This window comes from Stegastes partitus, unplaced genomic scaffold (genome assembly GCF_000690725.1).
Source record: "Stegastes partitus isolate 25-593 unplaced genomic scaffold, Stegastes_partitus-1.0.2 Scaffold50, whole genome shotgun sequence".
NCBI classification, from domain to species: Eukaryota; Metazoa; Chordata; class Actinopteri; family Pomacentridae; genus Stegastes; species Stegastes partitus.
In genome coordinates, this window is record NW_007577781.1 from 1,086,469 (window position 1) to 1,101,495 (window position 15,027).

Sequence of the window (15,027 nt, forward strand, 5' to 3'; positions counted from 1 at the left end):
TTGAGCACATGGTTGAAAAACTACTGGAAGCGTTTCATGGTTTACTATGGATGTGTTGGTGCTACAGTCATGCAGATGTTAACAAGTGCTGTACAGTGTCTCAGAAATACTGGAGGGGACTTGTCTTCATGGTTCACAGTATGGATATACCTCAAGGTGTGTGCATATCTGGCTCTCATCACTTCAGTCTCATGGAATCCAGTGAAAACATCCACATATGCTCAGTTACAGGCCCATGTAGGTACCAAACAGTGTCGACAACTGAGAGAAATACAAAAGAATTTATTCCATTTTGCTGATAGTCATCACCAACATAATCATTGGTCATCAAAGTCAAAAAACACTGCTTGTAAATGGGAGGCTTTGTGTCATTCTAATTGCTTTAATCGCGATCCAATCACCAGGATGTGGGGGTCAGCGGTGATGAACGGTGTTGTTTTTTTGGAGCAACAGAGGGACCGAAAACTGAGTAGATTAAACGGTGCATTTAATTAAGAGGCTTGGGATCAGGAAGTCAGAGATCAGTGTAGGCCCATGCCAGCAATAGCTACATTTAGCCTAGCTTGTTAGTGCGTGCCATCTGTTCAAAGATTAACGCTACACAGCAGGCGCTAGCTATGGCCACATATGACTATACGCTGTTTGGATGGCCGTTCAGTCGCCTTCATTCCCTCGGGAGCTCCAGTTGGGTCCAGTGATCCTAAAGGGTCACTGTTATGGTGCACCAGTTTTAAAACAACAATGCAGGCTGTGGCGCTTTGTAGCGTGAGCGGACATGTTATATCACCTCCACGGGTGTCGCTTCCACCTTCCAGACTGTGGCTATGAAGTGTCTCATTAAACTCGCCATATGCTGACCCTAAATTAACTCTCGTAATAACAGCTAGAGAGCTGAGTGTAAAAATAAAAAGGGAATCTATCTTTTAGCATGATTCTTGTAATCCTCGTGTAAAAAATTATCACCATATGTGCTGGTGCTGGACTCCGTGTTCTGAGGCTTCCAGACGTGACAGAACTGGAGCTTTTATTTGTGGTTTTCTGCCTTTTAACCAAACATAATAATCAGCCAGCAGTCACTGTGCTGAAAACAGGAATAATGCTCTCATGGATACACTTCCTCGTGCACTGGGAACTGTTTTGTGGTTTTATTTTCACATTTACACATCGTATCAATAACGAATAAGAACTGCTTTTAGTTCAGGTTTATTCATTTGCTTTACAAACAGTAATGACTTCCAAATCACTGCAACCCACTTAGCTAACTTTTGCACCGTACACTATAAATAGCAGGCAGCTAATCCTAGCTGTTGGCTGTGTTTGTATTTATTTATTTTTTTACTCTGTCTACTTGGCACTAACCTGAGCTCAGCAAGCTGCTACCCTAGAACAAACACTCCAAAAAATCTGATGACTTGATATATTTGGCTGAGGGATATGGATGTGGTTAGAGGCAGCTGCCAGAAACTTAGGGGACACTGAGCAACACAGATAATTATTTTGAAGAAAAACAACCCAGTGCTGGGGTACAGTACAGCGAGACTCAAGAAGCAGGTCAATAGGAAGGATCGAGCTGCTTGTTTGAATTAAATCAGAAATAATTGCTGCGACATACCCACAGGTAAGAGCGCAGACATCAAAGGAAAAGACAGTTTTTTTTGGAAGGAATTTGACTCTTTGTCAAGAAATGTTATTAGTCATGCATCACAAGCACATTTCACATGACTGTTTGGGGCTCCCACAGAAATAAGTCCATGTTTAAGCTCATGGACTTTGGTGACCAGAGCAGATAAACTGTATTTATTCTCTTAATCCTTCCCACCCTGGAGGTCCCTGGAACAGAACCAGGCCACTAGTTATTAAAACCTGACACCATTTTTCAAAAGTCGCAGAGCGTGGCACTTTGAATAAAATGGGTGCAGTGTGGTTGGACTGCGGTTGCAATAATGTCTGTGTTTCAGTGATTCATTGTTACAGCGCTGTTTTTTTGGGGTTTTTTTCTCACCGATGGACAAGTTTGATTAGACGCTAGTACCAATTGTGTTGAGTTTTTCAGATTTTGCTCAGGCCTTACAGTTATGGAGCTGTTACTAACTATATTTGAGGATTTTTATTTATTTATTTTTTTGCAGGTGGAAATTTAAAACAATAGCCCCAGACTTAAGAGGTTAAGCCTCCAAGTGGCATACTAATGGGAGCTGGACTTTTGACCTGCTTTTGTATTAGTCTAAAAACAGTCCTTTAAACCCATGTAAGCTGACGATTATTGTTTGAAGTAGGCTGCAGGACAGACAATATTATGGTGGTTTTCCTATGTATGTCATTTTGGCAATGCATCAGGAATCTTAGGTACCATGTTCTACTTCTTAAATGCATCGTGTGTATTGGAGCCTGACTGACATTGGTTAAAAAAAAAAAAAAAAAATCCAGCAATGCATTTCACAAGCTAGTTCACAACTTACCATGTCGTTCTGCTCGGCTTTGATCTGTACTCTGCTGCATGTGCTGCAGACAGTGCTGAGATCATTGCAAAAAATGCTGCTCTACTGGGCAAACTATATGATGACACAATTTCTTAACTACACCAAGCATCTTTTTCTGCATTATGTTCCCTAAAAGAAACATTTTAATACCAGTGCATACAGCATATTCACTGACACAATATATCTATAATAGGAGAATATCGACCTCTAATATTGGCTGACTGTATATCAGCTAAATACTGATTCTAGTCATCCAAAGCCCCACGTGGTACCTTTAATATATGGACTGATTTATGCGTAGGGATGGTTTGAGATCACTGTTATTTTTTTTTTTTTTTTTAAATTTGATAATTACTGTATGATATGTTAACAAGGTCACCACCACTCTAAGTTAAACAAAGCAGTAGCTACCTAAATTATAGGGAGGAAACATGGTGGTTTTCAACTCAAGGGATATTTATTCTTTTCGGTCGTATACCACTGAAGCAACCAAAAAAAGCAGTGGACTAATTTGTATCAGTGTCATGCGGCTACACTTGGTTCTTATAATTGCTGTGTGAATAAATCAAACTATTAAAGTGACTAAATGCTAATGTAATTTTAAACGCCAGGACATTTTCCAGCAAAAAAATAATTAAATAATAAAAAAATAAAATTACATGTTGCAAGTTAGTACAGTGGCTCTTTTGGGTGGTTAGATCAAATTAATCCAAAACAGCAGATCCTCTCTGCTCAATCCTCTTCTGTAATTCAATGGGATAAGCTAATGGGACAGTGCATGTGTGTGTGTGTGTGTGTGTGCATGTGTGTGTGTGTGTGTGTGTGTGTGTGTGTGTGCATGTGTGTGTGTGTGTGTTTGTCCCATACCCTTAGGGGCTGTTTGTCTCTGATAATGAGCTGTCATTTTGTCAGTCAGGATGGCTTGATCTCTCTGCCACCCTGCTGACTCACACACAAACACATCCTGAGTGCACACACATTGCAGCGATAGACAAATACAGTCTGCTGCAAAACAGAAACAAACCAAAAAAAATAAAACCCCAAAACACAGGAGACTGTTTTCAGCAGGCGTCTATCCCTGTAGCCTTATCTGCACTTCTTTATCTGTTTGTGTAAAACTGACCTCACAAAGCACACAAACAGAGCTGCGGCTGATGTCTCCCAATTTTGCGTTTTCTCGTAATTATTTCTCCCCAGGCCTTAGCGGGATTAACACATCAGTATTTGGGCGTTTCAAGGTTTCATAAGCTGTAAGCAGCAAAGAATATTCTCATCCCACAGAGAAACCATTTAATCTTGAATCACTAAATCCACAGCTGTGAACCATGTCTGAATTTATTTTAGAACACACGATGTGTTAAAATATTGAAAAGGACAAGGACTTCCTTCAACCAGATACCAAAACACAACTTGCTGCCATTTTTTCAAAGGCTGCCGAGCATATGGCGTTCATTGATTGCGACTCAAATGGTCGTATGTTGTTGTGCGTCATTTCTGTTGCAGCGTATGTGCGCCAGAGTTGAATGTTTTTCAAACCGCTTCGATAATGTGTTAGAGGGTTTTTGTTTGCTATCATTATTTACTAATCCGTGTCTGCTGGGGTCACGCTCGGCTGGAACGTACAGTCATGGTTAGTCAGGGAACCTAAATGCAAACACAAATCTCAGGCAGAACTGATAGTATAAAAGGCAGTTATTTACGAGGTTTTCATGGACGGGAATTGTGTTCAACTAAGTCGAAAAACAGACTGAATCCAGGAGCTGATAGGACTGTGTTGGAGATAAATAACGTACAAACAGGCTAAATGTAAAGGTTTGTTCATGTATATGCTGCATCAGAGCAAATAGTTTTTTATCTGGAGGATGGGTTGGTCTGAAGTGCCAAATATAAAAGACCTAAATGTAGAGAAACATATTTGAGGTGAGTAAAGAAAGAAGGTTGTGAAGAGCTGTGTTTTTATTTTTTTGCATGTTTGTCCACATTAGAACAGTCGGGCTCCGATTGAAAACTGGTGAAGTGGCCTTTTAAGTCCGGTATCATGACTTGCAATCTGCTTATCTAACAGTATCAGCGGAGTCTGCTGAATACCCCGTGATTAATGGGGACGATGCAGGCAGTAGCAGAGGGTGGATTCGTAAAGCCCAGACTTATAAACATCCAAGCAAGCACGCACACAAAACATCTACTTATGTAGGCAAGTATTTGCACACACACACACACAAACACAGCAAGTGGGCCGATAAAAGGATGTACAACATTACTGCAGCTGCCCTCTGGGAACAGCAGCGAAGGCATGACTCAAACATTTTACCAGAACCACACAATGAGTCATGTGCATTTAAAAGGTGTAGACTAGGCATGTACAACAACCTGTACATAGGTTTGGCTATTTGCACACAAACAGTAAATCCTCAATAGATGTTTGACAGAGTGTAAAAGAATTTACCACAGCCTCGATCACAGCTGGATGCGGTCCGGCGCGGCACAACAACGGATTAATGTAGTACAACAACACACAGGGTGGGGTTTTTGCTAGCCGCTAGCGCAAAAGAGATTATTTGCCGGATTATTGTGCAACTAAACTGACCTCCGGTGGTTCACCTTTTTAAATCAGTGATGCAGAGTGTGGTCAAAGATGCCAGGTAGCTTTTTTTTTGAGGGGGGGACCAGCTCACAGTGGTGTTAGGTGACTCTTTAACTCTTTGTGTCCTGAAGGTCTTTGTACCACTACTAGATATACAAATATTAAAAAAAAAAAAACAAAGCCCAACACCATGTGTAGAGGTGGCATAACTGACAAAAATGAGTGTGACATTGTTGTTCTTCATCTCTGTTGCACTGAATTCAGTGGAATTGTAGTTAAGAACAGGTTCAATACTGCCTCTGTCACTGACTCATTGCTAAAGGCTGTTATTTACTCTCTAGTTATCATTCGTACTGTTGTTTTCCAAATGAATGGAGACAATTAGACGTATTTCAAATGCTCAGATCATGGGAGAAATGTGCTTGAACTGTATAGGATGCTGTTGTTTCATCACTTCCTCTGGTGTGTAGACATTAACAAAATATGGCTCCCAAAGCGACGGCCAGCTAATAAGCTACAAGTCGGTGAAAGTATCTTCCACCCCTTATTTTTATTTTTTTTTAACTTTTATTACAGTTGAGTGTAAATCAAAGGAAAACTCTTTGGACATTTTGTTTCCACAGCAAAAAAATAAATACAAATTTCTATCATAAGCAGATCACAGTGAGTCCCCACCTTTAACCCTTATCATAAACACATTATATTCTATCTGGGATATTGGAAAAATCATATTATTCCTAGAAGGACACTAAGCCCACAAAAGGCTCAACCATCGCAAATGCATTGTGTGGAAAACACAGAGATTAAGCTTTTTTTTGTTTGTTTTTTTTGCTCCGTATACTGAGGAAACACACCAGCAGTTGCAATTTTAAAGAAATTGCTTGACAGTAATAAATACGCAGCAGCTCAGAGAGAACTTTTGCTTGGTGGGGGTTTTACTGAGTCCAGGTATATTGCAATGTACAGTGAGTCACAGCCTGTGACCCAGTTGAGCTTTGTCGCTCAGCATGACCTCATTCTGACTGCAGAGTAAAACAAATCTGATGCTGCTGCAGCTGTTTGCATCCGGCGTGGCAAAAGTAAAAACAACTTAGCAGACTGGTGCTTGATTTCGCTGGTTTGCACTGTTGTAAGTCTGTTCAAGCGGCAATATCGACACCCTGACCTTCCTCAGCAAACACGTCGTGTATTTAGACTGCAGCAAGGAGTTACATTGATAATTCCAAAGAACTAACAGTGACACAGCAACAACAAAAAAAAACGCGTGTGTGTGAGTGTCTGTGTGATCTCATTTGATGCCGAGCTTACAGACAACAGGCTAGTTGGCCTTAATCCTGGCCTTCGTGTGTGTGCGGTCGCATTAGATGTGTCATATGTAGCACGTTCACCAGTGCTCACAAGACCATGCGCACACACACAAGAGTACATGGCGAGATAAGCTTGTTAGCAAGGCTTTGGCTCAAAAGGAAATATCTGATTGAGCTAACAGTATCGAGGCAGGGTTTGTTTCTGTGTGGGACAGTAGGAAGGAGTGTGTATAAGAAGCAGAGAGATCAGATAGAAAGGAGAGGACAATCATTTATGTCCTAAAAACAAGATAGGTTAGTGAATAGTGCTCTGCAGTATGCATGGGATATGTGGAGATGTCCTGCTGCACTGGATGGAATGGAGTCCTCCAGTAGATTTAGAAGTAGTATAATAGCAGCTATGTGTCTGTGGTGTCTGCATCTGTCCTTGTGTGCACTCGCAAGGGAGTATAATCAAGGCTTTCAACTTTATGCATGCGAGCGGAGAAGCGAGAGGCTGCTCGGGTTCGACTTAAATACCATCATGTGCCCAAGTCTATGAGAGTCTACGGACCCCTCAATGGGCGTCTGCATGTAGCCCAAAGGTTGAGTCCAGCCAGACAATCTGCAGGCCAGTTACCCGACAAGGACAGTTGTGTGCATGCTCGGCAGTTTTGTGAAATGGGTAGATGCCGATCTGCTGTTTATGTATGGAACAGAGTCCTCCAAGCGGATTCCAAGTGAGCTAGAAAACTCTGTAGTGTCCTCAGCTGTCCATGTGCACATTCACAAGACTTAACAGTGGTCTCACAAAGCTGCTGACATTTTACGCTGTCTTTTTAGTCCTATTGTGATGAACCATTTTCAGTTTTTCTAATATACAAGTAGATAAAACTCCAAGTGAAAGCTGCTCTGTGTGCAGCTTTTGGGCCTTGTTGTGTCTTTATGCATCCTGTCACAGATCTGTTTGATTTGATTCCCAAGCTAACGGTGCAAACTGTCCTGTCGGCGATACCGTCATTGATCTAGCCTATTTATGCGGCCATAATCTACTTTAATCTTATTTTTTCTTCCTTTAATCTCGCCGTACCTTGTGCTTGAACCCTGGTGGAGATTTTGGCAACGCCACTCTGCCGGCGATCCCAGAGGACCAGCTTTAATCTCGCAATAAGCCACTGTTGAGTACCAACACCAGATTTTGTTAAATGTGTATGGATTACATTCAGAAGCAGTTATTTACTCTGAATTTCCCAGTCTACCAACATGTTTGCTGAGTTAACTTGTCTTTGCGGTGGCATATCCTGTTTGTGTCAATGTCAGTTTGTGCGCTCATGTCTTAATCTTTCTTCTGTCTCCTTTTTGATGTTGTTGCCTTTAGGAAGAAAGACATCGCTGCGTCTGTGTGTGTGTGTTTTTTTTTTTTCTCGTATCCTTGCGAGCATGTTTGCGCACGCATGTGTGTGTGATCATTATGTCGTGATCTGAAGCCATCTGGGTTGGCTGGTTCGTTTGCATATCTGGTGTTAACCGTTATAAATATTCATGACCAGGGTCTAAACTGGTATGAATATTCATTTTGCCTCCGGGCCGTAGACGGGTGGAGTGACTGTGATTCCAATCAGCGGAACAGAAATTAACTCAACCTTTTTGTGTGGTGGATGAGAACACTTGATGATTACCGTGGGCCCCCTTTGGTATGCCCGGTGAGCTCCATATGTATGGAGATTGCTACATGTGTTTCAGTCGCATGGCGGTCATCCTTAGGAAAGCAGCGCCTGCGAGACGGAGGGACAGATGGAAACACAAACGACTCGTCTTCAAGACGCCGAACGAGGAGCTGCAGCGCAACCATCCACTCAAGTCTAATTCACAATTTGCAGCAGCAGAATTAAAATGCACAGCGATGGAATTGGGTGACACAGTCTTCATTTCTTTTTTAACACCATCAGCTGCCTGTTTGACAGTTTGCTTGCTGAAGCTACGGTCAGTTCATCTGGTGCGTTCGCGCTGCCACTGTAGCTGCTACCTACTGTATAAATTATCCCAACACTTGCGAAATCTCTTTAATATTAGCATAAGGAGCCTACACAATTGATGTTTCGTTCCCCGTCGTTGCGGCCCGTGAGTTGGCCCTCGACCAGCTCGGCTCACGGTGACGATATCAAAGCAACTTTTGCGTCTATATTTAATTATATTTGATGTTTACCCAACGTGGCCTGCGTACGTCTTTGATGTGCCGTTCTCTCTCGTGATTGTTGATCCGTCTCATCGTTGCCTTTTGTGTTGAGGTAGCAACTGACAAACACGATGATGATGAATGCGTGTGAAAATAGCAACAAACAATGCAGGCCGGGTAGATCTCACTAAGACACATTTATTAGCAAGAAAAAGAAGCGTGTGGCTTTTGCAGAAAGCGGCGTTACATCACTTTAGAGCTGTCTGAACCCGGACCCTCAAGTATAGTAACTCAGCAGGCCCCAGGAGGCCCCGGACTCCCTGAGGACTGCGCCTTTAGCGATGCAAAACAACACAACGTAGGCTCAGACCCTGTGTGAGGTATGAAAATATATTATAATTAAATAGATCATACAACAAAAGCAAGGTTTGATGAAAAGGAACGGATGCTGGGTGGAGCTGAGGTGAGACGATGTTCAGGTCGGATTCTGTTTATGTGGCGTGTTTTCTGCTTTAGCCATAAAATGTACACATTGCACTGATTAGTCTGCCCTTCTCGTGTTAGTTTCAGATGTTCTGCACGAACAGGGCATTTATTAAACATGCAGAAGACATTCCTAAAGCAATAGGCGGCACTTATCTACTTCCATTGAACTGTGTGGTAATATTCGTGCGTACACATTTCATTTGAATGAGACACATTCATGTAGAAGTTAACCCTCTCAACCCCCCCAGCAATTTTTAGCTCATGTCGCAACATTTTTTCCAAGCTCCCCCGAGTGCAACTAAAACCTGAAATATGACATCTACATATTTTACCACTTGCTTTAGTTTGACTCTTGGTTGCAGTCGAGTCACTAATGGCTTCACAGTTACACTGATACGTCTTTGCTTTTTACAGAATGTGCTGAGAGCAAACGCTTAATTTTTTTTTGTGTGAATTTTTAAATGAGACATGTAGAATAAAGTATTTTTTAATGAAATTTCAACATTTTATTTTGAGGAAGTTTTTGGAGCTTTTTTATTTAAATGCAATCGAGAGACAGGAAAGGTGGTGGTAATGGACTAACATGCAGGAAATTATGCCATCGGTCAGAATCAATCCAATATTTATGGGATGCCCGCTTATCCAGTTGAGCTTTCACAAATTTAAAATTGGATTTTGTTTTCAGAACAGCACATGACAGATGGGTAGTTTGTAGTCCATCAAAAAGTTGCAGCTCTGATGACTTTTTTTTTTCTGTTTTTACGTTTTTGCTCTGATGAATAGTGTCACTTCTATGATTTTTTAAAAAGATAACATTTATGTCCTAGTATTTGACTAACAGCAACGGTTTATTGAACCATAATTACCTCAACTGCCTTTTTTAAATCATGTGAAACAACAACAATAAATTATTGACGACTGGGGAAATATCTACAACTACACGTAGCTTTAGTTAACATCCAGCAGTGTGTCTGTCCTCCAGACTAGCTTCTCCTTGACCTATTCCTCTGACTTTAGCTGTGTTGTGTGCATTTTCTCTTTCCCCTCCTACCTTTGGGGTCAATTCAACCCCATTCAATATTTAACATCTCTAAATAAGTCATTGCCATAATTTTTTCCGGTTTAATTAAAAGGCCAATTAAAAAATAAACGTAGGGAGGACAAGGGTTCAGTTACACAATACAGTGGTATTCTATGATAACTCATTTACAGCCAAATACACATTTCATCTTTGTAGGACAGTGCATCAACCGCTGGTCAACCTCTGACGAGTTATTCTGAAAGTCAGCGCCCAACATATCCACTAATACGTTTGAAGTAATTAATTAATTCAGTGACTGTACAGTAGTAAGCCTCTCCTTCTCACTTCACTTGATGCTTTGCATGTACAATTCAGTGTGTGAGAGGACATACATCAGTATGCAGGACGGAGGGCTTTAGGAAGTGCCAGACTATAATCATCTCTCATTTTTAGGTATGCACACTCATTGTTTCCAAGCGTGGTTGTGAATACTGACAAAAATTTCAGTGTCCTCCCATGTGCAGAAACTCACTCAGACACACAGGACTGAAATTCACACTTTTATATACTTTTGCACTTCCGGTATTTACCCATGTTTGTACGCCGTCCACACAGGCGAGCACATTCACTGGCATGCAGAACTTGATTTCTCTCTCTTGTCTGACAGAGATGTTTGTACACGGAGAACAAAACAAAATGTTGATGCCTGTTCAAGAGATTGTTTTCAGAAACATGGCATGCCTATGACTGTGTCGTCTTTGTTAGCGTGCGCTGTGTGAGTGTGTGTGTGTGTGTGTGTGTGTGTGTGTGTGTGTGTGTTTGAATACAGTGAAAGCAGAGGAATCTGAAACTTCATTCAGCCACAGAAATGTGGCACACATGCACTATCCCAAGTGCTCTAAAAGAAAACACCAGGGGGGAGAACAAAGAGCCTCCTTGAAGAATAGGCATGAATTATTCACTCCATCAGATAAGAGAAGAGAGAGAGAGACATGGAGGGAGAAATGGAGATGGAGTGTGCGTGATAGAAACAAAGAGACAGATGGATTGACAAGGACAGTGGGGTTTTATATTGTATTAGCAGTAATGATGACAGCGACATTGGAAAGGTCCTCAAGAGATTTTAGATAAAAGAACACAGCTTGCCATCGTCTACTAAACCGTGTCTGAGAATCCACAGGGTGCGAAAATACTTAAATAGACTTAAATAAATAAATAAATGAACGAAGCAGCCACTTCTCTGTTCAAAGTACACGGCGTTACTTATCAGCATAAAGCCAGATGCTTTGGAAATCATGGTGTGTTTTTTTTTTTTTGTGATTCGAGAGGTGCTTTTTGTTACCTAAAGGAAAGAGTTTATCCTGTGAAAATCCACAGCCAGCAGCGGCTTAGCTGCAGCATCTGTGCTGCGTTTCCACCCAGATACACTTTATCAGATCCAAGCACGGTCCCTCTTTTGTATTCCACGGCTAATGCAGTGGTGCTGTATGAGTTCAGTGACGGCAGACAATCCGGATGCTCCATCCTTTATAATGAAACTAGTAACTAGTGAGTGCAGGCAGCTTTATCAGCTGCACACAGTTGTTGTAATCTGTATTGCGGAGCTGCAGGGTTTTATAGTGAGAGTGACTCGACCTGTAAAACAGTATGTGGTGGAAAGTAACTAAGTGTATTTACTTGTGTCATAGGTTTTATATACGATTCATTCCAAGCAGCTGCAAGTCGTGAACCTATAACACTATACTGTGCTGTTTGTGTTGAAGTATTAAGGCTTTAATGATAATAATATCCAAACACATGTACTGCTTTAGTAGTACACTGTTCTGTATTGTGTGTTTCTGTTTGTATTCTTGACATTTCCTTATTATAACTTCAATAACTAGATGCTTTTGAACCACAGTTTAAACTCACCTAATAAGCGTTCAGTGCGACAGTAATGTATCACTGAGTAACATATGACGGTTCTGATTTTATTTCAGTAAACAGAATTCATGTTTTGGTATTTATCTTGGCTTCGGAGTCACACTTTGGCACATTTTTGGTAAATATGGGTACGTTTGTGGTCATGTATTTGAAATAAGTAGTGATTCATTACATTGGCAGGAGACATACCCAACAGTCCCACTGGCCATCACTGCATGTTCAGATGTTTAGCATGTGACAGATTTATTATCCTACTGGCTCTCAGTGCCCCCTTTACCCTCATCTTCCCTCCTTCTTCCTTTCCTTCCATCCTATGCATAAGCATGAATGTGCACAAGGCATGAGGAGTCAAAAAATAGGATTTGTTTCCCATTTACAGAGTCAGGGTGATGTGCAACCCCCCTTTTTTTCTACTATGATGGACAGTGAGCAGACTGCAAGGAGATACTCACTGAATTTGACAGAAACTGTGCTAGAATCGCTGAGTCCACCTTGAAGGCAGCTGTGCAGTTTCAGTAGCAACCTCTCTCACTCTACGTTTGACGAGTGGTTTGTGGGTTGGTTTGTTTGGCAAATTTGGTTGATGTCAGTTTTGTCTTTTTGTATTCAGTGGATCTGGAGTCTAACCGCATCCTCACGCTTTCAGCAACATCTACTTAACTGACAGTAACTAATGATAAGTCCTTTGGGAATCAGATGTTAAATTCAATAGAGGGGCGTATGGCACAGGTGATGTACCAAAAATACTTTGCCTGCTGTCAAAGCTCGCTACTGATTTAGCCACTGATAGATTCAGATTCAGATTCAGATTTGTTTTATTGTCATTGTAACAAGTACAAGAAACGAAGGTGCAGTCCTTTCAGTGCAAAAATATAAGAACTTGTAGAACAATAGGCTGACTGTACTAATTTAAAAACTGGCTAGTAACTTAGCACTAGGGCTGGACCCGAATAGCCGACTATTCTTTCGCTGTGCTGAAATCGGGATATCAGTTTTGATCTCCGAATACCCCCCCACCGCTGCCTCCACCATTACCACCACTATCACCACTACCACCACTACCACTGATGGTGGATACAGTACGGTGACTGCTGATGACAGAAACGCCCGCTCACTTGCTGCCCCCAGAACGAATACTCATCCGCCACCACCACACGGTATCCCCACCTATTCGGGATAATCGCATAACTGGGCTGGATATCTGGAGAACAGAAATAGCTATTCGGACCAGCTCTACTTAGCAGGCCCCAGGAGGCCCCCTTACTCCCATTCCTTTAGAAATGGCAAGTAACACGAAGAGCCACGGATCTCGAGTGAATCGTTATAATGTATTCAAATTCAATAGACCTTACAACAAAAGCCAGGTTTGATCAAAAGGAATGGATGCTCGGTGGAACATTACCTGGAGCCACCGCTGTCAGTCAAGCAACCGCAGACCAGGACTGAAGTTAGATTCTTTAACATTGTCATCATATCAAACAGAAGATCTCATGCTCTTCATATTAGCATTTTTCTGCGATAACCACATGATTAGTAGTGGAGTCTGCCATTCCCTTGCTAGTTTCAGATGCTTAGTGCATACCCCAAGTATTCAAAGAAGTGAATGCTGTAGAGGAAATTTGAAAGACAAAACCTGCTCATGTGTACACTGAAAACACGTTTTGATACCGAATTCTATCATTTTTCATTTCAATGTCCTTTCATCTTCAGATCAACATGCGGGAAAAATGATTAAGTAAATGTAGCTTTAGTTAAAGGCAAAACCGCCTCACCAATCGCAAACTGGTGAAAATAAGTGGAAGGAAAAAAAAAAAAGAAGAAAGAAAGTGGAAAGCTACTAGCCTGGAGACGCTGGCAAAGACTGATACATATCCAATGGATTGCCGAGGAAAGAATGTGAATTGGCTCACCAAATGAATAGCTGAGTTCAGTGAAAGATGATTCATCTCATAAAGAGATAAGAAAAAGATCCCCCAGGCCTGTCAACTTCCACCTCCAGTCTCTCCTATCAGGAGCTAAATCAGTCGCTGGCTTCGACTCAGACTCGGGGTCCTTCGGCCTGTCAGTGGTTCTATGTTTTGGTGCAGCCCTATTCAACAGAGGGGGTGACAACTTTTGGAGCTTTCTATTAACTGTTTAAGTTGTAGTTTTTATATGATTTATTGCATCATAAACTTCTGGAGACAGTTTAATGAGGATGTAGTGGGTTTTTACACTGTACCTGTATTTTTGTTGGATAGATTAAAGGGTTTTCTTGACGTCTCCTTTCTATGACTCACATATATGACACTGATTTCTAGACTGTAAGTGGCTCTTTATTGTAAACAGACCAAAGTTTTTCTCCAAGTAATGTTTATGTTGCTCAATTCAAGCAAATTTGGGACACTAACGGTGATGTAGTCCTACAGTAGTCTTATAGCAATTACAAGGAGGAAGTAAGACGAAGAGAGAGACATAAAAGAAGAAATTGGAGGATAAACAACTGCATAAAACACATTGACATTTCATCATTTATTCAATGCAGAGGCTGGGATAAGAATGAGAGGCAGTAACCTAGCAAGAAAAACGGAAGAGAAACAAAATACTGCCGTGATTGCGGAGCCAGATTGAATTCCATCATTTATTCAATAGTCCAGGAGAATGAGAGAGAAAAGCAAAGAGGTAAAGTGAGAGGGAGAGAGAGGGAGGGAGAGAGAGAAAGAGCCTAAGAGGCTTTAAAAGACCCGATAAGAAGTTTAATATCAGGTTTCCTAATCTTCTTTCTCCATTTCATCCCTCAACCATCAGCTCCACAGCTGGCAGACAGTCACCGAGGAGGGCGGGCCCTGCAGTACTACGATGAGGTAATTATGTTTACGTGAACAGGCTTTGCAGTCGGTGGTGCAGGATAGGAAAATGTGACGGGAGGTTTGATCCGGCCGGTCTCTCTCAAAGGGGTTAGCGTTCATATCAGGTCGTTAAATGATCTCTTGGAAAGATTGTCTTCATCTAATTCCTGTAAGTCAATGAGACTCCAGCCTGTTGCCTGTCAAACCGGATCACACAACTCATATTGTGTTGTTATATTTAGT

General features: G+C 41.5%; 1 protein-coding gene across 1 annotated transcript in view; it reads left to right on the top strand.

Moving 5' to 3' along the window:
* The window catches only part of LOC103376550 (leucine-rich repeat and fibronectin type-III domain-containing protein 5-like), a 151,885-nt gene that overhangs the window by 10,217 nt on the left and 126,641 nt on the right, over positions 1-15,027 (top strand). The window contains exon 2 of the mRNA XM_008306946.1: positions 14,744-14,799. The gene's annotated coding sequence lies outside the window, so the exon portion shown is untranslated. The remainder of the gene's footprint in view (positions 1-14,743; positions 14,800-15,027) is intronic.